General features: G+C 37.0%; 1 pseudogene; it reads right to left on the bottom strand.

Annotated features, from left to right (window-relative positions):
• Window positions 1-3,908: 3,908 nt before the first annotated feature.
• On the bottom strand, window positions 3,909-27,397 carry LOC149205726 (aldehyde dehydrogenase family 2 member C4-like; annotated as a pseudogene).
• Between the last annotated feature and the right edge of the window lie 581 nt (window positions 27,398-27,978).

Below are 27,978 nucleotides of genomic sequence, written 5' to 3'. Positions count from 1 at the left end.
CTGAAGGAAGCTAATTGAATCTTTATGTCATCCTATTGAAGGTTTTGAATCCTACAATAGACCTCCAAATGACGAATCTAATTATCAAGCTTCTGTATATTCACTTCACCATTTTATATTTGCAACTCAAATTTAACATCAAGTTTTAAAAAAGGTGATTTACCAGTTCCTTTTGAAGAATGATGATGAGTATGAGTAAGGGTTGTGTTAGTGGAAGAGGGTGAAGATTCTTTTGAAGAACAAGATGAAGAATATGGTGGAGAGGGTGGAGGTTTGCCTCCATTTCCACTACCTCCTTCTGAATAGCCTTCTCCTTTGGGAGGTTTGGAACTTTCCCCTTACAACTTGGTATTCCTCTCTTCAGAGAGGACCTTTGCCATATCTCTCATATCAAAGAAAGTCATTCTAAAGGTCTTCTGATCTTCTGTCATGTTTGTAGGTTCTCCTTCATGAGACATGATCTATAGAGTTTTAACTGCAACTCGAGGCTAAACTAGTGTTAGAGATTGTGGAAACCTTGCTCTCCTCCCCCTTCACCCAACTTCAGGGCTTCCAACCAGCTTCCCTTCTCCTCTTTTGAGTTTTAACCTTGTAAGCATGACATAAGATTGAAAACAATTAAATCCTTATTTCACAAAGAAAACCTAGAGCTCTAATACCAAAATGATCTAATTTAAAATATTAGATTATTGTGTTAAGATCCTTCTAAGATTAGAAACAAACTGCTTTCATTGTGCTTAAGGATTCATGATTTTTTGCAAGTGAAATGGTGAGTTTTTATGTTAATTTTATGAGAAATTTAATATAAATAAGATATTGAACAACTACATAAATATGTACAAAACATCATCAAAAACACATTACAATAGGAACGTGATAAAGGATTTCATCCCTCCTGGGCTACGTCTCCTTCGTCTAGCTTCCAATGCCTTTGACCTCTCTATCATGCTCCAAAGTGTAAAAATTTGTGTTTACAATGGTCAAATGCTTCTGAAACCTACTCTAATCAGTTTAGAATAACCAAAAATGGCTATCTAACCTATTTTTGCATCCAATTTGGTTGAAAACTGAAAAAGTTACGACCTCTCCTAGATTTCCCACTATTTGCTCCACAAATTGCTCCAAATCCATCATGATCCTACAAATTATCTCCAAAAAGTGCTAACTGAGGGAAAATTTTACCATGCAACAGTCCATAATCTGTTAGCACTGGCTGTCCCATCGCAAATCGCAATTGGCAAGAACTGAAGGGCCTATGGTTTGTGTATATAGCGGGGCGAAGTGCAATTGCGATATGGCGGACGCAATAAAACTATTAACTAGAACTCATAAACTTATCGCATCCAGGATGTTTTCGCAATTTGCAATCGGCGGAGTACTGACAGTCTTATATCTGCAGGACTCCATTTTCTGTGGTGTGCTATTATGATCTGTGATTGTGATTATCGCATGTCAACCCTTCCCTTCTCGGGGGGCGATTCTTTAGTGTCTTTCTACCTGCCCTGTTGCGACGTGCGATTATGATTATTGCATGTCAACCCTTCCCTTCTCGGGGGGCGATTCTTTAGTGTCTTTCTTCCTACCCTGTTGCAACGTGCGATTACGATTATTGCATTACACCCTAACTATTTCTGGGGCCGATTTTTAACACCGACCCACCTGCGACATGAGACTTACGAAATGTGGGGTCTAATGGCGGTCTGCCACTTGGTGCTTCCCCATTCCCTGAAGAGCCCTGCCACATCATATTTTCCTCCCATCTGTCCAATTCAAACCTAAACTTTGACTTGCTCTAACTTCTTAATACGAGCTCGGATTTGAGTGTCGTTCACACCGTTGGAATCAAGATGACAAGATCTTCAATCTAAAGCTAATTTTATGGAGATTCTGACAATTTGAGTTTTGAGCCTAATTTTAAGCACCTAGTCAGTGAGAGAGAACAAAGATGGTTTGTGCACTATAGTATTATATGAGCCATAGATCTCACTTCTTTGTATTTGGATCCATTTACATTTATAGAGAGCGATAGTAGAGCAACATCACCTTCCAATTGGGTGCTCTCCTGAAACAATTTCTCGAGTCATATCTTGTGTTATTATGATTATAAGTAATTGTATTTTGTATATTCTCCATTTATTCAAATTTTATATTATATCCATAAAAATAGAAACCTAATAGATCCATAATTATAAGGAAAATGATCCTCATAATATAGATTTTGTATTTTCAGTATAAAATTTATTAGATATGTTGGGTTGAACTACCCAATGGAGTATCCATAGTTATTCACAGATCAAAAACATTAGGAAATCACTTGGTACAATAATATAACTTAAACATTAAACAAAATATAAGTAGTCATTTATAAGATATCAAATCACAATCATAGAAAAATAATTAGAGGAAAATGCTTACATGAGCCCCAAATCATTAGCTACTAGAACTAGAATTATGAAAGAAAAGGCCACATCATTCCAACATCTTCAACTATAAGGGACCAAATGGTAAGAATCTAAATGAAGAGGTCATATAACCCACTTCTATAATTTATATTAAGCCTAGATGCCTAAGAATAGGTAGCAAATGTCACATGGACTCTAATTTCAAAGATGATCAATTCAAAATACAAAGACTAAGGAAGTCTCCTGTAATCCCAAGTACACCCCAAGCTATTGAAATTTTCATTGATACTTCATCAATTTGGATGAGTAGTCCTTATGATATCCACCTTCATAAGTGGGGTGCTGCTTGAGGCTTCATGAAGTAACAACAATAAATGTTGGAGAAAGTAACTAGTAGTATTGGAAAGGAGAGGTAGGGTACAACTTGTTGTCTTAACATGGAATTTTGAATGGCCCTCAAATTCAACCTCCCTATGGTTGATACAAAAATATAAGAAGCCTACCAAGTATAGCTATAAAAAATTGTGAAGAAGATTGATTGAGATTATTCTATAATCTATTTGTGATCTGTCTTACCATTCCCATCTACCAAGTATAGCTATAAAAAATGGTGATGAATATTGATTGAGATTATTCTATAATCTATTTGTGATCTATCTTACCATTCCCATCATCATTGAACAATGTTATTTACCATATTCACATTATTCCTTATGTAAAGTTTGAAGTGGTATTCTTGATAGTACTATTTAGATTATAGAGGATATTCAATAAAAAAAATATAAATGTACATAATTGATGATCATCTAAATTTTTATGTAGACACAACAATTGGAACCAACATATATCTACACTAATGGTGGAATCCGATTTATCAAACATCAAGATGGATCAAATCCCTTGACTTGAAAACCTTTCTTAATTATTTTTTCTTTTAAGAAAATTCCACCTCAAGGGATTTGATCCCTCTCAACACTTGATGAACGAGGGGTTATAATAGAATTTATTAAAAAACTAGACAATAAAAAATACTTTATCTCAAAAATATTATATACAGCAATTTCAAAATATTTTTAAAGCTATTGAATCTTGTAAATTAATATCTTAAATAATTTCTTAAAATTTAATAAACATAAATTATATCACTAAAAATAATCAAAATCCTCTTCATCATTATTACTTTATCTAATTTTAAATTGATACTAAACAAATAATTTATTAGAAATTTAGATATCAATAATAAATAGTTCAAAATTCATTCAAAAAATTAAAAAATATAATATTATAGATAATACCATTTCAATTTTATATGTATAATTATTTAAATAAAAGCCCATGTAAATGTAATGACTAATTTGATACATAAATATTATAAGGAATTCATGTGAAGGAAATGACATCATTGACTCAAATGATTACATACAAAAATTTATTGAAGCTTCAATCTAAATATATAAAGCTATGAAGAATTTGACAAACACATTTGATAGAGGTTAAAGCATAGTTCTACAACCAAGGTGAATCATGGAGAGGAATTATGGCACACTTGACTGCCAAATAATTTTTAAGAACATTGAGACCCTGCTCTCTACCGATCCCACTCATCTTGTACCCTCCAAACAGAGCATCAGGAAAAAATGCGTAGTCGCAGTTAACCCAAATCACTCCTGCTCGAATAGATCTCAAAAGCCTATTGACAGTATCTATATTCTTCGACACAATTCCAGTAACTAAACCATATATTGCTTTATTGCCCAGTTTTATGGCTTCTTCAATGGTCCTGCATGTTGAAGATAATGGTGAATATCCTAGAATAGGTAGAGTTGGTTCACGTAACCTGAGGATAGGAATTAGTTTCGATTTCTTAGGATGCTATTCTAACTTCCCTAAAACCATGTTTCCTATTTAATATGTAACGTGCATAAACAATGTAGAGTGTTCTGCAAACCTAGACTCTCCTGGTTCAAACTCTCTTTCGTAGAGCTGACTAGTGGGTTTTATTTTATTAATACAAACATTGCCATTTTTATCATTGTATCAGAGTGTCAGGGCTGAGGAACCTATACGTTGGCTGGTGGGTGGTTCTTTGAACCGAGATCATTGCAGTTGTAAGGCAGATAACTGCGACGATTCTGAAATCGTCACTGGTTATGAGTGTACCTCTGCGACAAGGGCATTGTAGCACCTTCGCGCATATTTTCTAATTTTTTCATCCCAGTTCGTCGCAGGAAAGACGTGTACAACTGCTGCGATGTCGCAGAAAAGATAGGAACTTCTGTGACGATCGTGGAAGCCAACAACAATGCTGTAGCTGCATGGGGAAGCTAAGAACAAAGGTTGTTGCTATCAGAGAAGCTGCGTGGAGAGGCCAAGAACAAGGTTGTAGCTGACAACAAAAGGTTGTCTGGAGGCTAAGAAGGAAGCCACAGTGATCAGCGGGTGTGCTGCAAGATCAAACAACATTGAAGATCAGTGACCTGTCTTTGTCATGGATCTAGGGTAAATTTAACATCTTTTACCTGTCGAATTTTTTTTTTCTAAATCGCCAAGATGAATAACAATATTTTTGAAGCATGCATGAACGAGCATAACAAGCTCGATGGTTCCAATTGTGCAAATTGGAAGTTCAAGATGCAGACTCTGCTAGAAGCACAGAGTGCTTAGACTATTGTGAATAGGGATGAGCCGAAGCTCGCGGCAAGATCAGTGTCAATCCCAGATTGGGAGAAACGAGAAAGCAGAACAATGACAATGTTAAAGATGTCAGTGAAAGACTGCATCATACTGCACATCAGAGAATGTAAGTCAGCTAATGAGATCTGGGGAATTCTAAAGGAATTGTATGACACGAGGAATTCAAATCATCTTCTGTTCCTCAAGAGTAAGATCTTATCCATGAAGATAGAGGAGAATGAAACAATTGCTTCATTCATAGCAAGGATCAAGGATCTGAAAAACAAATTATCAAACATTGGTCATACAGTTGATGATACAGATCTTGTAACCATTACAATGAATGGTGTCACTGATGATTATCAAATGTTCATCACTGGGATAAATGCCAGAGAGAAGATCCCGCATTTTGAAGAGCTGACAGGTATACTGATGCAGGAAGAAGAGAGGAGATCAACTTTGAAGCCCCAAAGTGCCGATCTTGCATTGATGGTGAAGAAAAACTTCTACAAAGGGAAAGGAGGTCCACAATAGCAAAACAGAGAGAGTTTATAGAAACACCAAATCAGACCCAAGGTATGCATCCGAATAAAAAATACTCTGAAACTAAATTTTTTTATTGTGGAAAATTGGCTCATATTGTCAGGGAATGTAGGAAAAAGAAATATCATGAAGAACAACAGAAGTCGAAAAGACATGTAGGTCATCTCACGAATGGTGATCAGGTGCAGAATTTAAGATTGTGCATGGCAGATCGTGATGAGAATGTTGATGCAGATATCTGGTGTGTAGATTCAGGAGCATTAACACACATGACAGGGAATAAGCACTGGCTCGAATATTTTAAAGAAATTGATGAAGGCACACAGATTTACCTAGGTAATGACAGAAGTCATCAAATCAAAAGGTGTGGGAAAGTTTTTGTCATCCTACCTAATGGTAATATCAAACAAATTTATAATGTTATGTATGTGCCTGGTATAACAAAGAACTTGATTTCTGCATGTATGATTACAGATCAAGATTTGAAAGTTGAATTTTTAAAATCTAATTATTACATTAAAGATCTGCTAGATGGCATGAAAACAATTGCTACAGGAATCCGAAAAGGAGGACTGTACAAGTTGGATGTGAGACCTACACGAGTTCAAGCATTAACAACAGTGAGCCTAACTATAGAAGAGCTTTGGCATCAGAGATTCGGCCATATCAACTACAATGATTTTCTATTACTACAAAAGAAGGAAATGGTAAGCGATCTTCCTATCCTAAAGCAAGTTCATAATGATTGTGATGCCTATACATTAGGAAAAATGCATAGATAAGAATTCCCTGTTCGAGTAGAAAAGAAATAGAGGGATATACTAGACTTAGTGCACACAGACCTTTGTGGACCCATGCAGACAAAATCATTAGGAGGTGCACTGTATTTCCTACTGTTCATTGATGACTGTACGAAGTTTTTTTGGGTGTATTTCTTAAGTAAGAAGAGTCATACATTAAAATACTTTAAGCAGTTTAAAAATATGATTGAAAGAAAAACAGGGAAACAAATAAAAATTTTCCGTTCTGATCAAGGGGGAGAATACAGGAAGGATGAGCATATCAGATATTGTAAAAATCATGGAATTTTGTAGTAGTTTACAATACCCCATACTCCACAGCAAAATGGAGTAACAAAAAAATGAACAGAACACTGGTGGAATGTGCTAGAAGTATGCTGAAAGGTAAGAATCTTTTGAATGGTTTTTGGGCTGAAGCAATGAATACTGCAGTTTATTTGAAAAATAGGTGTCCTACAAAAAGTCTTGAGTCTAAAACTCCTTTTGAAGCATTATATGGATATAATTCTGCAGTAAAACACTTGAGAATATTTGGATCTAAAGCATTTTCCCACATTCCAAAGGAAGATAGAAGAAAGTTAGATTCAAAAGCCATCAGATGTATTTTTATAGGGTATTGTTCGCCATATAAAGCATACAGATTATTTAATCCCTATACTTACAAGATTTTTGTTAGTAGAGATGTTAAATTCCATGAGCAGGATCATGAAGAATTTGATGAGCACAATGAGGAATGGGACATTCCGTACTTTGTGGATGAAGAAGAAGCAAAGAACAGTCAGGGTTAGCAGCAGCAGATTAAGGCAGAGGATGAGCAACAGCAATAGCAATAGCAACAACAGCAAGAAGAAAAAGCAAATGATGATCAAATAAGGTTTGAAACCACCACCCCACCACTCAGGAGATCAGGTAGGAAAGCTCAAATGCCTGCAAGATATAGGGAAAATGCTTTTATAACTAGTATGATGAATGTGGTTGAATCGTCTAGTTATAAAGAAGCAAATGAAAGTAGTGAATGGAAAACAGCCATGGAACAGGAATATGATTCAATAATCAAAGTAACACTTGGGAATTGGTTGAACTTCCTAGAGGAATACAGACCATAGGTTGCAAATTCTTATATAACCTGAAAATTAATGCAGATGGAACTATAGAAAAACAGAAAGCTAGGTTGGTTGCAAAGGGGTACTCACAAAAAGAAGGAATAGACTATGAAGAAACCTTTGCCCCTGTAGCTAAATTAAACACTATTAGAATGTTAATTTTTTTAGCTACTAAGAAACATTAGATGATGCACCAACTAGATGTAAAGTCTACATTTTTAATTGGAGAACTGAAAGAAGAGGTTTATCTAGAGCAACTAGAAGGGTTCATCGAGAAAGGAAAAGAAAATTTAGTCTGTAGATTTAAGAAAGCACTTTATGGACTAAAACAAGCTCCTAGGTCATGGTATGAGAAAATTGATTCATTTTTTCTAAAAGCTGGCTATAATAGAAGTAAAAAAGACCCTAATCTTTCACGATGAAAGATGAACAAGGGTGCATAGTGCTGATTTCATTGTATGTAGATAATTTGATAATTACAAGTGATGCTACATATCTAATTAATGAAATCAAACAACATATGTCACAGATGTTTGAGATGAAGCATCTCGATGAACTCAGATACTATTCAGGTCTCGAGATCTGGAGAGATTCAAGTCAAACATTTCTGCTTCAAGAAAATTATATCAAAGGCCTGTTAGAAAAGTTTAGAATGGATCAGTGTAAGCTGCAACCAGTACCATTGCAACAGAACATCAAATTGCAGTGTGAGGATGGCTCAAAAGCGGTGGATGCAACACTTTACAGACAACTAGTTGGGAGTTTGATTTACCTAACCACCACTAGACCTGATTTGGCTTATGCAGTCAGTGTGCTAAGCCAATTTAGGTCTAAGCCACTTGAAAGCCATTGGAATGCAGCGAAGAATGTTTTGAAGTATTTACAAGGTATTGTAGATTATGGAATTATTTACACTGACTCTTCTGATGTTAGATTGACAGGATTTGCAGATTCAGATTGGGCACAAAATGTAGATGATCGCAAATCTATAACAGCTTATGCTTTAAATCTTGGATCCGAGGTGATCACATGGAGCAGCAAGAAACAGAACACAGTCTCCTTGTCCTCAGCAGAAGCAGAGTATCAAGCCATGTGTGCAGCAACGTGTGAGGCGGTTTGGTTGCGGAGACTTCTCCAAGATGTTGGGGAAGAACAGACAGTTGCAACAACAATAAAATGCGACAATCAGAGTTCAATCAAGCTGATCAACAATCCGGTGTTTCACAAAAACACTAAACATATTGATACACAATTCCACTTTGTCAAAGAAAAAGTGCAATCCAAAGAAATCCATTTGGAATATTGTAATATATGTGATAATGTTGTAGACATTTTCACTAAGCCTCTTGGAAAGTTAAGTTTCAAATGTTTAGGGAGATGTTAGGCATATATGTGAACCCATTCTCCATTAAGGGGGAGTGTTGAAGATAATAGAAAATATCCTAAAATAGGTAGAGTGGTTCACGTAACCTCAGGATAGGAATTAGTTTCTATTTCTTAGAATGTTGTTTTAACTTCCCTAAAGCCATGTTTTCTATTTAATGTGTAATGTGCATAAACAATGTCAGAGCCAAACCCTTCTAGTTCAGACTCTCTTTGGTACAAATAGGTTTTATTTTATTAATACAAACATTTCCATTTTTATCACTACAAATATTATCGTAAAGTTGTAAAAAACAATTAAGTGTGACAAGAATCATAACAGAAAATAGATAGGATAATTTAATAATTAATAATTTTTTTATTTAAATTTCAAATTTACCTAGACTTGAAAATGGACATGACTCGTCCAAATATTTCTTCTTTCCCAATCTTCATGTCTTCCTGGTACATCAACTAATAAAGAAATCCACCATAAAACATTAGGAAATTTTATTATCCATATATATATATAAAGCTATTATCAAAGTAAAAATTTATGGGATCCAGCTGTATAGTGTTCAGTGAGAGAACCTGCACATGGGAGAAAATGGTTGGTTCAATGTAAAATGCTTTCTCACCCACGCGACTACCGCCTGTCAATAGATTTGCTCCTTCTCGCTTCCCATACTCAACGTATTCCAATATTTTCTCAAATTGTGTCTTGTCAATCTGCTCAGACAGCAAAGAATATTGACATGAATATTCAGTATACACATTTTTATAATTATAGTGCTTCTTTCTATTCAAATTGCGCCTTTTCAATCTACTGAGCGAAAATAATAGAAAGTTACATTGCTCATTTTCTAAGAAAAAATGAAAATTTAAGATTTTTATTTTTTAATATGAGATTTATATGTTGTATAGTGACTACAACATTATTATGTGAATGGTAGATTTTGAAAATATGTTAGAATTTTTAGTAAATAATTTTAGATATTGCATAAAAGTAATATTCTCTAATCTGAAAATAAAAATCAAACCATTCATTTCTCTCCCAACCATCAGTGTCCTAAATATTTCTGAAATCTATAATCGACATAAATTCACCACTAAATATTTCTGAAATCTATAATCGACATAAATTCACCATTAAAGTTTCCCTGAAATTAAATATTCCTAAAATCCACAATTGACATAAAGTTAATATTCCTAAAATCTGCAATTGACATAAAGTTAATATTCGACATAAAGTTTTCAGAGAGTATGGAATTCATTTGTGGAATTGCAATTTGAAATTTGAAAGGAAATGCTGCCGAGTTTCAACAAATATTGGTAACCCAATTCTGATGAATACAGTTCTAAAATGTCAGCCCCTTACAGAAAATTACGGATATAATTGCACAGATCAACATAAACTTACCTGAGGACCATGGTCAATTTCTGGGTTGAAAGGATCGCCGGCCACCTGTTTCTTCGCCCTTTCCACTACTCTCTTCACAAATTTATCGTGGATGCCCTCTTGAACATATATCCGGGATCCTGCGCAGCATACTTGTCCCTGCCATCCCAATGAAACAGTAATTGGTTTGATTAATGGAAGCGGACCTAATAACAGACTATGACTACATCGTTGAGTTGTGCTTACACTGCTAAAAAATATGGCCGTATGGGCAAGATTCACGGCCTCCTCAATATCAGCGTCATCCATGATAATCAACGGAGATTTTCCCCCGAGTTCAAGGGTTACAGGTTTCAAGTTTCTCTGGGCAGCGGCCACCATGATAACCCGACCTATATCAGTAGACCCTGTAAAGGCGACCTACACACAAACAAATTCTTCTTTACCAATGCTTCCATGGTACCTTGATGCTAAGAAAGATAAATAAGAAACATGATTACCTTGTCAATATCCATATGGCTGCTTATTGCAGCACCAGCTGTTTCTCCAAAACCAGTTATCACATTAAGAACACCAGGTGGAAGCCCTGCCTGTTACAACAGCAAAACATTGACACATTGGCATGAAAACTTCTTAGGGGATAAGAAATGATTTCTGACTTCAACGGTGAATAGAAATTACAGACACATGTTGACTTACCTCCTGGTCTAGATTTGCACAATAAAGTGCAGTTAGAGGAGTTTGTTCTGCAGGTTCGATAACTATAGTACATCCACAAGCCAAAGCTGGAGAGATTTTCATGAAAAACATGAAAAGTGGGAAGTTCCATGGTATAATCTGACCGACCACTCCAATAGGCTCATGCAAAGTATATGCCTGATATTGCCCTCCCATTTTTAATGTTTCCCCATGTATTTTATCAGCCGCTCCTGTACAAGGCATGAAATTTATATATCGTAATCACATAGAAACCATTGTTAATTGCATTTCCAGAGCAGTGTAAGTCAATATAATATTTTATTATTATTGGACAGTGGAGGTATTTTTTTATTATTGGACAGTGGAGGTCCTGCGATGTTTATAATTGTGATAACTTGGAAGTTACAACCTTGACCATGAACCATATTGACAAACTCTCTTTAACCTACCCCAGGAAACATTTTGTTTTATTGGTACAAACTACACGAGCAACACCTATTTCTTATTCTAAGGAATCAAGGTATAGATAAATATGTCATAAAAAGACAACAGTATTGAGACAACATTTACCTTTACCGGCTATTTAAATGAATCGAGGTGGCGTTACAAATAAATAGGTTATATGAGATTAAAAAATAAAAATAAAAATAAAAAAAATAAAAAAAAAAAATTAGATGGTTTATTGTAATAATATGGTTGGCACAAATAAAGTTTATCTCTATTATAAGAAATCAAAATAAAGGAATCAATATGGCATTACAAACAAATATGTTATCTGAGATAAAAATATAAAAAAATTACATAGAATATGGCATTACAAACATGTTATATGAGATAAAAAATATAAAAAAATTAAATAGTTTATTATATTTGGTACAAATAATATTTATTTTTGTTTTGAGAAATGAGAAATCAAGATGGATAATTATATTATTGTGTTGAGAAGTTCATTCTACAACTCAGTGTGATGTGTAAAGTTATGTCCCTCATCAAAGTTGAAATTTTGCTCATGTCAAACAAAATGAAAATTTTTAACAATATGAAGATAAAAAACTGTACAAAACATTTAAATAATGTAGGTTCATAGAAAAAATTGTACGTAAAGAAATTAGATCCCTCTAAACTCATGTTAGATCTGTATTTAAGATAGATCTATATAGGGAGATAAACATGTCATAACATGGTATTCAAACTAGAAATAGAAAGAAAACAATAATCCACATACATATCATAACATGAAATTCAAACCCTCTATCCAAAAAACAACATAATCCCTACAACAAAATATTCCATCCTTAACACGTACCACAACGTACACATAATATAATAGGAATTTTCAATCTTCTACCTACCCCAAGATACATATAAGACTCAAAATTCCTTAATGGGAACTATTTTAAGCACAGGTATCATGGAGTATTGACTGTTCAGTACCTGCATAGTATCTGAGAGTCTGGATACACCAAATCGACAGCACGAGCATGGGTAAGTGGTTTTCCATTATCTAAGGTTTCAAGAGCTGCTAGTTCATCTATATGCTGCTCTACCAAATCAGCGTACTTATTCAGAAAGCGACCCCTTTCCTACACATAGAAAAAGAAATTCTCGGGGGGAGACTGAAGGCACTAGAGTGCAAGTCTCAAGGTTACGAGGTTAAACGAATTATAAGGTTATAGGCGGTTCAATAAGTCAGATAAGTTTATATCTGGAATGTCTTCCTTAATTATTATTAGCAATACTTTTCTTATAATAAAATGCTAAATTACAAGCCAGACAATTTTACGTCTGGAATATCTTGCTTAATTATTATTAGCAGTGATTTTCTTAGAATAGAATGCTAAACTACAAGCTACTTATTATTAGTATTAACTTTCTTAGAATAGAATGTTAAATTACAAGCCAAACAAGTTTACATATGGAATATCTTGCTTGAATACTATTAACAGTAACTAATAAAATAGAATGCTAAATTACAAACTAGATAAGTTACATCTGAAACATCTTGCTTAATTACTAACAGCAGTAACCCTTAAACAAAATGCTAATCTCAAATATAGTGGCATATACAAATAGTAATTAAAGTAAACTGATTCACTAAGCATGTATAAACTGAAACCCCTTTAAGTTCAGGAGTTGGCAACATGAGACAGAATTTTTGGAAAGCTTAAGAGATAACATTGTGTATCTATTCAAAAGAATTCCCAGATAACAGCATAAATAATGGCCCAATACCAGTAGGAAAGAACATCATCTGCGTTTCAATAAATACAGAGAATCATTTTCTTCTCAATATTAAAACAAAAACATAACTATATTCCAATCCGGCGAAATCCCCAAATCTGGGTAAGATAAACAAAACTGGAACTAATTCTTTAATCGGAAAGGAAGCAATCAGTAGGAAACTGTAAGAAATATAGCCGCAAGGCTGCAATTATCCATGAAAGGAAAGATTTAAACATGGAAAACCTATAGCAAAGAAACAGTCTGCGAGTTCAAATACATTCAAGCCAAGATGCAAAGAAAACAGAGTATTAAATATCAGTGAGCGAAAGAGTCACTTAAATTATCTTCCAATACAGACACCGAGCAAATGAGCTGCAGGTTTTGCATAAGCAATAGCCGTGAATCATACATTAATGAGAGATAGAGACCGTCCTCAGAAATTATAGTTCAAGAAGAAAATGTCCCAGTAGTACATAATCAAACTCAGGCCGAGCTGACTTATTCATGCAACAAGTTTGAGGATAGTAGTCACCACCAAAATTAAAGAACAATACCATACTTTTGGGAGCAGAGATTTTGGGCCCAACCCTCATAAAACTAAAAATAACGCCTCAAAGGCTAGAGACTCGTGGTCTCATTAACAAAGAATACATGTCAACCAACTCAACCTAGCTAAAAACTCAGAAGCTCTAAACTAGATCAACCCTGGCTCTGCTAACATATACACACGACATAATGATTCATGAGACCAGGGGCACGCCCTTCATTTCTTGAAAGATATACAAAACTAAGCTCATACTCATTGAAGACCAAGCCGAGTTTCAACAATCGGAGCTAGGCCTCTGAAGCTGCACTTGCATACCCTGACAATGAGGCTAGTTAGAAAACATTGGCGACTGAATCAAACACTGCAACTCTAAATAAACAATACCATAGTGTTGGGTTGACTTACCCGGGCTATCACAAAACACCTCCAGTACCCCTGTAGCCGCGCCCAAAGCCATAGTAGCACATTGTAGTCAAGAAGGAAGAATATTCAAGGAGCGAAAGGCCTTCTTGAGCAGCGGTGAGGATGAAAAGGCAGAAGTTGGGTTTAGAGTTTTACTATAGTGAAACCCTTTGCGCGTAGACAAGAGCAAAAACCATCCATCGTGAGCAACAACAACAATAAAGACCTTTCCTGTATTCGACCAAGCATAATACTACGAGCAACAGCCTCCACCATCTAATTCAACACGGCAAGGAGAGCCCTCGATGGGGTACATACCTCAAAGCAGCAAGGGACAACTGTCCGCCATGGAGAAGCATCCCGAGGAGGTCATCCCCTCGTCCTGGCAAGTGGCCTCCGAAAATTAAAGTCCACCATAAAGAATGTACAGTTCCACAATAGATCAAGTCTGTGGATATTTATGATAGTACCCCGATGCGTAGAATGAGGGTTTGTATAGTTGGGATAGTCAATTAGGTGGTTGACAAAACCATTGATAAATGTAAACCTTGGAAATCATAAACCTGCCTACAAATTAAGCTATGGTTGTAACAACATCCCGCCAACCCCAAATGTATAGTGATGACATATGTATACAGTGCTTATTGTAGTTAATAATATCGTTAATGATAAGTCAATATAATTAGCAATTATGGATATGTTGTGATTTGTAATCATTTTCAATTTTTTTTTATATGGAGACATTGCATATGGTATCAGAGCACTCAGGTTGTAAAACTGAGACCTTTGGGTAAGAAATAACAAGTTTTGTCGTATGAACATAGGAAGTAGGAACAATCAGCATGAGAAGAACAAGGAACCTACCATCCAAACCTACAATAGGAGCAGGAGCAGGAGCCCCGCCATTTCAGGAGGGCAATGTTGAAGTATGGATACAACGAGGTGAGGAACCCTGAGATACTGGTACAGACATTAGAGAGACAGTACAAGAGTTAAAAGATGAAATGGCCCGTTTATGGGCAGATAACGAAAGATTGATGCTGGAACAAGAAAAGATTATAAAAAGGTTATCTAATAGACAAAATAATTGGCCACTAGTTCCTAGCCGTGAATGTAGGAATATGTCAGGGGAGCCAGAATTCCGGATAGAAGATGGGGAAATTAGGGGTGGTCAGGAGAATTGTGAAGAAGATTCTGATACTGTATCCAACCATGGAACCCAGGAAAAACAAAAAGTGGAACTCCAGGGGGAGTTTCAAAAGATAAAGCCCCCACTTTTCGATGGAGAGCAGGAAGAAGCAACAGAAGCATGGCTCATAAATATGAACAAATACTTCCAGCTATATGAGTATGACCATAACTTGAAGGCTCATTTAGCCATTTTCCATCTGCAAGGAAAGGCCACATTATGGTGGGAGGAAGTAAAGACTGTTCGGGGAATGGATGAACAAAGTATAACTTGGGAGAAATTCCAGATATATTTTAAAGAAAGGTACCTAATAGAAAGATTTTATGATGAGAAATCTAAAGAGTTTCATGATCTGAGGCTAGGAAAATTGACCATGGAGGAATTTATAACAAAGTTCAGCTCGTTGCTTCATTATGTGCCCCACATACATGAAGAAAAAGTAAAGGTGTAGCTATTCATCAACAACTTACCTTTATTTATGAAAGAACGACTAGAATTTGACAACCCAAAGACCATGGACGAAGTGATCCTCAAAACACGGATTTGCTATCAGCAGAAAAGATGAAAAGGGGACATGAACAAGAAATGGAATGACAAAAGGATAAATAAATTCGTTCCCGGACATAAAGGAAATAGAGGCTCAAGAAGCAAGGGAATTTTCAAGGGACAGACTAACAAAAACTTCAACAAAAATCCACACAGATTTAAGGTACAATGCGAAGCAAAAACTAATGAGAAACTAGGCAAAATTGAAGCTGCATTGGCCGTAAGGCCCCCTGTACAACGTTGGGGATGCAGAGGGCCGCACTATGTCAAAAATTGCCCACAGTGCAGGGGAACTAACTAGATATCTCAGCTACAAGAAGCCTCTATAGTAGGGGAAATAGCAAGGAGTCTGCCCAAAATTAATGCAACCCTCGAAGACCACCAAGTAGAATTTCAGCCGACAATGGTCGAGTTTGAAGGTAAAATTTTTAACCAAACTATAGCTATTTTGATGATCCCGGGGCAACTTTAAGTCACATTAGTCCCAAGATTGTGGAACAATGTATGTTACAAGCAGTAAAATTTAAAAATCCACGGTTGGTGCAATTAGCCACAGGAGCAAAAAGAAGAGTTTTGGCCAAGGTCAATAATTTCCCTTTAGAGCTAGTTGGCCAGTCCATCCAAGCATATTTGAATATACTACCCTTAGGATCATATGATATCCTTATTGGTATGGATTGGTTGGAAAAGCACTGGTCCCTTATTAACTACAAAACTAAAACCATTAATTTCTGAGATGATAAGGGGGAAAGACAAGAAATATGGGGCATTCAAAAGCCTCTACAAATAAGACCTGTAACAGCTTCCCAACTAGCAAGATGCATCAAAAAAGACTTTTAGATTTTTTCCATTCAAAGTAGGTTATGTTGACCCTAAGGAGAAATCTGATGTGTTAAGAGATATACCAGTAATACAAAACTTTCTTGATGTTTTCCCTAAGGAAATTCCAGGTTTACCCCCAAAAAGGGACATAGATTTTACCCTTGAGCTAATTCTAGGACCTGCCCCAGTCTCCCAAGCCCCTTACCATATGGGTATTATTGAACTGACAGAATTAAAAATGCAGCTGTAGGAATTTCTAGACAAGAAGTATATACGACCCAATGTGTCCCCTTGGGGAGCTCCAGTATTGTTTGTTAAGAAAAAAGATGGAACAATGAGAATGTGCATGGGCTACCGTCAGTTAGACAAGCTAACCATTAAGAATAAATATCCCTTTCCATGTATAGATGAATTGTTTGACTAGGTTAAGGGGGCAACCATTTTATTCAAGATTGACCTCCGATCAGGTTATCACCAGATCCGGATAAAGGAGGAAGATATAGAAAAACAACATTCAGAACTTGATATGGGCACTATGAGTTCGTGGTGCTACATTTTGGACTAACCAATGCCCCATCCACCTTCATGTGCCTCATGAACATCATATTCCATTAATACTTAGACAAGTTCGTGTTGATCTTTATTGATGATATCTTGATCTACTCACGAAGCGTGGAAGAACATAAGGAACATCTCCGCATTGTCCTCCAAGTTCTAAGAGAACACCAATTTTATGTTAAGTACAACAAGTGTGACTTTTTCAAGGAACAAATCCAGTACTTGGGACATATTATCATCAGGGAAGGAATCGCAGTAGACCCTGAGAAAATAAAAATCATTATAGAGTGGTCGGTACCAAAAGATGTGGCTGAAATAAAATCATTTATGGGCCTAGTTGGAGATTCTAGTTGGTTTGTGGAAGGTTTTTCTAGGGTAGAATACCCTATTACCTCTCTGCAAAAGAAAGGAAGAGCCTTCAGGTGGACCACTGATTATCAAAGAAGCTTTGACCAGCTTAAGCACCTACTCACCACTGCTCCAATTTTGAGTATTGTTGATCTTAGTAAGGAATATGTAGTGTGTACGGATGCTAGCAAGGAGGGGGTAGGTGGCGTACTAATGCAAGAGGATAGGGTCATAGCTTACTAGTCAAGAAAGCTCAAGGAATACGAGCAAAAGTATTTTTCATATGAATTACAGTTAACACCAGTAATTCATGCTTTGAAAATGTGGTGGCACTACCTGTTGGGAAAAAAATTTCTTCTTCTAATAGATAACCAAAGCCTAACAAGCTATTTCAAACAGCCTACATTAAATGCTAGACAAGCTTGTTAGGCTGACTTCCTAAGCGAATTTGATTTTGAAATCTGGCACTTGAAGGGCAAAGAAAACCGGGTAGTGGATGCTCTAAGCTGGAAGGTAAATTGCTTATACGAGATTTCTTTTAGTGAGCCCCGCACTACCTTCTATGATCATATTCAAGAAACAACCATGCAAGATGTGGTACATAACCATTTGTGGCAGCAAGAAAAAGTGGAAAATAGGCACAAACAGCAAATGGGGTACGAAGTGACTCCAAATGAGTTGTTGGTTTATAGGAAGAGACTTTATGTGCCTAACCAAAAATTGATTAAAGAATTAATCTTGAATGAATATCATAAAAGTCCTTACACAGGACACCCAGGATATCAGAAATTGATTTATGTCCTTAGGAAGGAATTATTTTGGCCCGATATGAAGAAAGAAGTAGCAGAATACCTAGGACACTATTTGGAAAGCCAGCTCGTAAAAGCAGAGCACCAGTGCCCAACAGGATTGCTTCACCCACTAACCATTCCAGAATGGAAGTAGGAGACAATATCTATTTATTTCATTACTGGACTGCCTAAAACAAAAAAGATAAATGACTCTATCATGGTGGTGGTAGATAAGCTGAGAAAATCTGCTCTTTTCATACCTGTACAATCAACTTATAAAGCAGTACAAATTGCTAACATTTTTATGCAAAATGTTTTTAAGTTGCATGGCTTACCTAAGATGATAATCTCTGACCGAGATGTAAAATTTATGTCAGCCTTTTTGAAGGCCCTATTTGAGGGATTGGGGACCCAATTACATTTTAGTACCGCATATCATCCTCAAACGGATGGGTAGACGGTAAGAGTAAATCAAGTTGTCAAAGATATGTTGCAAGCCTATGTAATGCAACAACCATCTAAATGGGAAGACTACTTGGATCTAGTAGAATTTTCCTACAACAATGTATACCATACATCCTTATGGATGAGCCCATTTGAAGTATTATACAGGCGTAAGTGCAAGACACCTTTGAGTTAGAGCGGGCCAGATGACAAACTAATGTTGGGACTAGATATGCTGGAAGAGATGGAAAATATGGTGAAAATTTTGTGAGTTAGTTTAAAGGCTGCTCAAGACTGGCAAAAGAATTTTACTGATCGGAAAAGGAGCTTCCAAGAGTTTCAAGTGGGGGAGCACGTGTACATTTGGGTTAAGGCCAAGAAAAGCACCTTGCAATGGACTGGATGTGCTAAGCTAGCACCCTGATTCTGCGGGTCTTTCTAGATTTTAGCTCGAATCAAACCAGTGGCATACCAGCTCGCTCTACCCAGCCACATTCATGTGCACAATGTTTTTCATGTTTCTTTACTTAAGAGATATATTTATGATGCTAAACATATAATAAATTAGCAGGACATCCAGGTAATTCGGAAAGACGAATCTCTCAAAACAATCTATTGTAGACGTACATAAAAATGTATATATATACAGATGCAGAAGTAAAAGTTAGCAGTTGAATGAATTTTTTTTTATGACTAAATTATTTTATTTTGTCAAGCAGGTTGAACCGGAAGGATAATTCTTGGTGGAGACAATGGGTATACTCGATTGGAGAGAAGTAATGCTGCGGAGACGAGTTATCACCCAAGTTAAAATCTAGTGGAAACATTATGGGCCTGAAGAAGCCACCTAGGAAGATGAACAAACTATGAGGGAGATCTATCCACGGTTGTTTCACATAGAAGAACATCAAGACGATGTTCAATCTAGGGGGGATATGTGATATCCCCTGTGAATGTGAATATTTATTTTTACTGCCAGTAAAACAAACTGGAACTGATTTGAGTTTTTATAATTAGAAATTGTGTTTTTAAATTGATTAAAAGAAATTTAGTACTGGAATATGTTAAGGAAAGAAACTGTTTTAATTCATGAGATATATTTGTCATAAGGGTGATGGAAATGAGTCCTCAAGAAATAGTTGGCGGGGCAGTTACCCAACCCTAACTGCTCTTATGAAAAATCCATCCCAAAAAGATCAAGAGCATGGGAGGCATGGGCTTCTGCGATCAAGGGAATGGAGGAGTAAGAAAGGAGAATTTATGTGATGTGGAGACAGACAGACAAGCAATGGATAAGTCTGGTTCAGATTGAATATCTGCTGCTATTCAAGACAGAGTTTTCTTGAATAATTTACCAAGTTCGGGTACCTCGGGGGAGACTGAAGGCGCTGGAGCGCAAGTCTCAAGGCTGGGAGGTTAAACGAGTTATAAGGTTATAGGGAGCTTAGCAAGTAAGATAAGTTTACATCTATAATATCTTTCTTAATTATTATTAGCAATAATTTTCATAGAATAGAATGCTAAATTACAAGCTAGACAAGTTTACATCTAGAATATCTTGCTTAATTATTATTAGCAGTAATTTTCTTAAAATAGAATGCTAAATTACAAGACAGAGAAGTTTACATTTGGAATATCTTGCTTAATTATTATTAGCAGTAATTTTCTTAGACTAGAATGCTAAATTACAAGCAAGACAAGTTTACATATGGAATATCTTGCTTGAATACTATCAACAATAACTAATAAAATAGAATGCTAAATTACAAACCAAATAAGCTACATCTGAAACATCTTGCTTAGTTACTAACAACAGTAACCCTTAAACAAGATGCTAATCTCAAATATAGTTGCATATACGAATAGTAATTAAAGCAAAATGATTCACTAAACATGTATAAACTGAAACCCATTTAAGTTCAGGAGTTGGCAACATGAGACAGAATTTTCGAAAAGCTTAAGAGATAACACTATGTATCTATTCAGAAGAATTCCCAGATAGAAACATAAATAATGGCCCAATACCAGTAGGAAATAACAACATCTACGTTTCAATAAATACAGAGAACCATTTCCTTCTCAATATTAAAACAAAAACATAACTCTATTCCAATCCGGTGGAATCCCCAAATCTGGGTACAGATAAACGAAACTGGAACTAATTCTTTAGTTGGAAAGGAATCAATCAGTAGGAAATTGTAAGAAATATAGCTGCAAGGCTGCAGTTATCCATGAAAGGAAAGATTTAAACATGGAAAACCTATAGCAAAGAAACAGTCTGCGAGATCAAATACATTCAAGCGAGGAAGCAAAGAAAACAGAGTATTAAATATCAGTGAGTGAAAGAGTCACTTAAAGTTATATTCCAGTACAGACACCAAGCAAATGAGCCACAGGTTTTGCATAAGCAATAACCGTGAATCATACATTAACGAGAGATAGAGACCGTCCTCAGAAATTACAGTTCAAGAGGAAAATGTCCCAGTTTTACATAATCAAACTCAGGCCGAGTTGGCTTATTCATGCAACCAATTTGAGGACAGTAGTCACCACAAAAATTAAAGAACGGTACCATACATTTGGAAGGAGTAGAGAGTTCGGGCCCAACCCTCATAAAACTAAAAATAATGCCTCAAAGGCTAGAGACTCGTGGTCTCATTAATAGAGAATACATGTCAACCAGCTCAATCTAGCTAAAAACTTAGAAGCTCTAAACTAGAGCAACCCCGTCTCTTGCTAACATATACATGTGACATAACGATTCATGAGACCAGGGGAACGCCCTTCATTTCTTGAAAGATATACAGAACTAAGCTCATACCCGTTGAAGACCAAGCCGAGTTTCGACAGCCGAAGTTAGGCCTCTTAAGTTGCACATGCATACCCTAATAATGAGGCTAGTTAGACAACATTTGCGACTGAATCAAACACTACCTTAGTGTTTTGTTGACTTACCCGCGCTGTCACAATACACCTCCAGTACCCCTGTAGCCTAGCAGCATAACTTGAATGTTTTAAGTGTATACGGTTCATAAAGTTCATTTTAGTAATATAAAATCTCTATGCTTGTTTTATTATAAATGACTTTAAAGGTGGGTATTCTATAGAGGGTGAAATTTGGTTTATAAAGTGCACACATGGTTATTGAGTTCAAAACTCCTCTTGCAATAAGCAAGCATCCATTGCAACCAAGCCCAGAAGCATCAAGTACCTTTATGAGGTTTATGATATATTCTTCCTCAAAGCAAGTGTTCTTATAGCAACATAAAATAATTTAAAATATACATTTAATTTATATAATATACATTTAATTTAGTGTACGTTTAAGTTATAAAAAAAATAACTTAATTTGTTGGAAGAAAATATTGTTAAATTTATTTAATATTTCATAAATTAATTTATAGATGAAATTATTTTTTCATAATAATCTGGTGATATTATTTCAAGCAAGATTGTGATTTTTTATTATTTAAAAGAAATTTATGCACAAATGGCTTTAGTACCCAAAAACACCCTTGGGAAACTCGAATTTTACATATTAAACAACTTAAACTCAAGATTTAAGAAATCTCTTCCATATTTTGGTTAAAAATAACCAAGAAAAATGCCCTTAAAAAAATCAATTCATCTATTAATTAGATTACTAAATTTAATATTAAAATTAATGTATCTATAATCTACCTACTTCATCCACCTCAACTCCTATTTATTAATCATGGATTCCATCATCAATTTTATTCTTATCATATATCATCTTTCATAGCTTATCCTGAATTCAAATTTCATAACTTATCCTAAACTCACTGTTTTAAACTAACCTTGAATTTTTCTTAATAATTATGTTTATTTCGTAACTATAATTTTTCCTTTTTACAATCATTTATCCTATATCATCTTTCATAGCTTATTCTAGGGTGATTACATGAATATGGGTTACACTTTTTGGTAAGCACACAGATTAGAAGGGAGAAAAAACATAGCTCGATTGGGAAATAGTTTATCCCTCGATCAAGCTATTTCAGGGCTTAAAAATAACCCTCAATCCAGCTCCTATGTAACCCACAATTACATAACAGCTTGATCGGGCTATTTTTTTTAAATTCCCGCCGAAAACATAATGATGGATTTATGGTTTGAAGGGCTCGATCGAGCCCTTGTTTAACCATGTCAAGAGCTCGATTGAGGGTTTTTTAAACCTTTGATCGAGTTATTTCAAATTTTACCTTAAGCGCTTGATCGAACTTCTTAAGTGCTCGATCGAGCTAGTGTATCTCATAGATTAGTTGTTAAATTGATTTTGGTGTTGTTAAATTACAAGAATTGGTAGATTTGATTAGTTTGCTTCCATTTTTACATAACTCTAATAGTAGCATCACATATATAAAAAAATATTCACAAAAAGGCTAATATCAGGTGGCTCTTACCTCATTCCTCCCTTAAGGGACCATGGCTTGAGGAACAACTCCCATTTAGCCCAAAAAGACAAAATTCTGGTTTCTTATGAAATTTAGCGTTCTTCTGCTAATTAGGTCATCCTCTTTCAGTTTTAGAAGATAGGTTGCAGTTGTCATTTCTGACATCTTAAGTTTTGTATTAGATTTCATGTTGCTTTCATAGTAGGTTTCAAGCATTTCCACGCATGAACTTCGCAAATAAATGATGCCAATTATGTTTTCTCATATTTTTGTAAACCCTTCTTGTTTTAAGATGATTTATATATAAATGTCATCAATGATGTATATGTTGTAGGAGTTTCTACATTGAAAGAAGACCTTATGTCATCAGCCTAAGCCACACCATATCCACCCATGACTGCCAAGGGCCACTACATTCTCAATTCGAAGTACTGTTTTACAAAGACAACTTATGCTTATTGAGCAAATCCAACCATCATAAAGCTTTGGTTTTAGTTCTGAGTGAGTTCCAACCACTCCCTTGCCTTATTTCTTCCATTCCTCACCTTCCCTAAGGTCTATACCACTTTCTAAATCACTCATTATGATTTCATCCTGTTCCCGTAGGAAAATAGGGGATCCTGTAGGTGAACTATGACATCCTATAAGAAAACCTATAGTGGCTTGTTTTGAGCCCGATTTGTGAAAAAGACATGACGAAAGCTAGGAGAACACCCCTTCTTTCCTCCCAAGACTTTTGACCCATTACACTCATCTCCCTCCACACCTATCTCACTTTCCATGCAACCAAGAAGGATTAGCATTCATGTTTTTACAAAAAGATAAAATGGAAAAAGGTCATGTTTATTCATATACACAACAGTTAATTGCTTGTTTAGATTAGATTCCATGCTTAGGGTAGTTAATATTTCACATGTGTTAAATTAGAATTCTTTTGAAATCAAGGTACATTAACAAATATCTAGATGAGTTGTGTTTAAGGCATCTCTTTCAGTCTTTCATTACTGTAGTAGGCAACATTTCAATCCTCTCCATTAGGGTAAAATTATCCTTTCTCAATTCGTAATAAAACTTCTTCTAAATCAATAGAAGGATGGTTTGAGAAACCCTAGTGATCTATCATCCCAGCTCAACAGTGACAAAGAGTGGACCCATTACATCTATTTGTGTATACAACACAATGACCTCCAAGTTTGTATGAACCCCGAATTGATGAAGTAAAGTTGGTAGCCCCAGGAGGTGCAACATTCTTGCTGCAATACTGGTGCTCATCAAAAGGAAGGGGTAGGAACAACAGGTTGGACCGAGGTCAAAAAAGTGCAAGGTTTGAGTTGATTGGATGGAGTGTTTGCAGGAGGATTGATGTACCAGATTGGGATCCCCAATGTAACGTTGGGTAGACTCAACGTAGCCATGAAAGGTGTAGAATAAACTGTAGGAGGTGGAAATAAGAACAATATCTAACCAGAAGAATAATGGAATGGAGGAACTGATCTATGATGGTTAAGGCCTAGGGAAATGGTTCTAGGCATAAATCGATTAGGAGAGACACCAGCAGAAGGAAAGGGTGCCTGAGGAGTAGTATCGAGAGGCAGGATTGAGTTAGGAACAATAGGTTGTTGATCTGGATTTAAACCTAACCGTAGAAGATGAAACGCCAAAGTGTGGACCCCGTTTGAGTAAATTGCTACATCAACTTCCCAGGGTCGTAAGTTTGGCATACGATCTCCATTAACGCACACAATATCTTGTTAGAAAGATCTATCTGAGAACTACAACTTTGGGAACAGAGACATTAGTGCATAGACCCACGATACTCCCACTTTTCCCAAAAACTGTTGTTTAGGGCCTCAAAACGGCTCGAGAAGTTCAGGACCCGAAAAACTGCTAAAAATAGTAAACTATGCTACAATTAAGGAAACTGAAAAGCTGAAAGAAACAATGGTGGGGGTCCAAGTGGACTTGGCGGGTGGCCACGATTATCCACCTGGATCATTCCTCCCCCCTTAGGAAGCAATGGTCCCCGTTGCATTGAGTTCCTCCATGAGATGATGAAACTTCTGTTGAACCTGGTCCCTAGTGAGCCACTTGCCATGGTGAAGGAGTTGGCCTGCTTTGACAACTCGATACAGTTGGATACTCTGTTGGCAAGTGTGTTTGATCTATGCGTCTTTTGGCTTAGTGGGGCCTGACCTAGGTTCGGAATTGATTTAGCCAAGCAAATCCCAGTACTATTGGCCCTTTCGGCAATAGCCCGTGGAGCACAAACTGAGGTCTCACCCGAAGTATTATGGGAGGGTGCTAGAGCCAGGTTTCCACACCTTGGGGATGTTTGATATGAGGTGATTGGTACACTATCCAACCTTCGCACTTACTGCGGTACACACAACTGCTGGCACCCCACGCCCTATGATACTATCTTCGCGCAGTTCTAGCTGCAGCGCAACCCGTGTTATTTACCCAAGTCTTCTTTTATTAGTCTCCGTTAGATGATTACTTAGATTAAGTTCACATATAAGAATTCATACAAGTATTCATCAAGTGCGCACAGTAAATAAATAGAGTAAAAGTAATGTATAACATCATAATAAGGATTCAAGAACAGATGCACAAAATAAACTTCTCTTTATTAACTTTCAACCCCAAGTACAGACCCAACTCCGCCCTATGCACTCAGCTGCAGGGTTCTGCGCACTCAGCTTCAGACTCTACTAGGCCTCTGCGCACTCAGCTACAGAGCCTCTAGCTACTACTATGACACAGTACACTTCAAATTCCACTCTAACCTCGAACCTTGCCTTCACTATGCTATATCTACTCTACTAAGCTATCTTTACACTTAGAGCCTCGCTCTATTTATACAATCCCATGGTCCGCGGACCATGGGTAGGTCTACACAACTTTACATTAAATTACAATATTTTAGGGCAGACATCCCTATGACTCATCCTAAACTTCGCGCTTTGCACCCATAATTCATGGAGTCTTACACCATATTTGACCAAAACCTGGGCTTTGAGCCCCAAAACCTGCTGCGGGGGATCCCATGCCCAACAGGCCCGCAACACAATCATCGTGACTCATCCTGAGTCACTCTGCTGGTGCGGCGATCTTAGCACAGCGCCCCTCCAACTGTGCCTATGTTGCGCGAAGGTCTGCAGTGCACTATTCTGCCATCTGTTGGATCTTCTCTACTGTTTCTGCCGAGTGCCTGCTGTCAGGGGTAGATCCTTGACTTATGGCATGAATCATCTTCATATTTTTGAGCTTTCCTTCAATATCAGCAGTGATGAGGAAGGCCTCATCAATCCAGGGCTGGACACGAGCTTTAAGTACTGTCTCTTTCTGTCGCGCGACATCCACCAGTTCCTTCAATGCCTTCGCCTGCTATAGCTTCTCCAGCCGTTGAGTCAAGACAACTATCTGTGCCATTCTGCGCACACTGTCATACTGCACTTGAAGCTCCTACACCTCTGTTTCCAGGCTCTGTATAGCGGGGTCTTCTTGTGAGGAAGTGAGGACTGCAAAGGATTCTTCCAACATACTCGTAGAGGTCTACACTACCTGTACTATTTCCTCCAACCCTTTTTGGATAGCGTTAGCGGGCTATTCCCAAACTTCCGGGGGCATGGATGACTGTGCCTTCAATCACAGTTCGACAATCTGAAGGTTAAGGTCCAGTTGTATCCTCGTTACTTCCTCCTTTGCCTCGCAGAATCCACTGGCCAATCTGTGAATTCTCTCTCCTACTGGTATATCCGCCAAGACAACCCATTTCGGGACAGTTCTATAACCATCGTCCATCGCCTGCACCAGTCCTTGAGTCTATGCAACGAGTTCATCACGCTACCGGCTGAGCTGTTCCATATTTATCTTTTGTTCACTCAATACCTGTAGCGCACGACCTTCTCTGGCATTGAGCTTGGCTATGACCCCATCCTGTAACTTGTATAGGGTTTCTCGCAGAAGGGCAACCAAGTTTATGCTCAACCCCTTAATCCTGCCCACCGCAGCTCGATCAACTTCATTTTCTGTCGCTAACGCGCCCTCTGGGAACACGAATGTGTTGGTCAGGCGAGCGTGCAGCATTTGTTCTGTCTCTGATGTACGTGCTACAACATATGACGCCATCGTTCCTGTTTGCAGGTGCTGCACCTGTAGTCCCTGTAACTACGTTTATAGCGCCCCCAACACAGTGTTCTGCTCCATTATCACTTCTTGGAGCGCGTCCTTAGTGACATCGCGAACCGTACGCCCATGTCAAACAAGTCACCTTGTGTATGCGTGATTGGGTCAATGGACGCCTTAGATTCCTTCGTCTTTTTTCTGGGGACTGGTTTCTGAGGGACGCGCGACCGTTTCAATTGTTGTGAGGTAGTTTCTAGATACACGCGCTCTCCATCCAGGTTGATGTCCTCAGCCTCCTACCCTGTGGACATTTCCTGTCCCCCCTCTACCTCTTTTATTGACACTATTGTTGTTTCTGTCATCTATACCACTGCTGTTGCATCAACCATCTTCTGCTATGTGGCTTCTTCTTGTTCCTAGCACCTCTTTTCGGCTAGATGTGCAAGGCACAACTTGGTGTCCTTCTTCCTTTGCTGGGCTACGGCCAAGTCCGGACCACGCCACTCTGGAGGGCATGTTTCCAATGCTATGAAGATGGCATCATCCATAGCAATAAATGGAAGCTTTGTCCATTCCTTCGTTGG

Source organism: Pinus tabuliformis, chromosome 1_2, assembly GCF_031772625.1.
Source record: "Pinus tabuliformis cultivar Carrire ecotype Pingquan chromosome 1_2, CPIR1, whole genome shotgun sequence".
NCBI classification, from domain to species: Eukaryota; Viridiplantae; Streptophyta; class Pinopsida; order Pinales; family Pinaceae; genus Pinus; species Pinus tabuliformis.
Note: the sequence above shows the minus strand (reverse complement) of the source record. Positions and strands in the feature narration are given on the sequence as shown.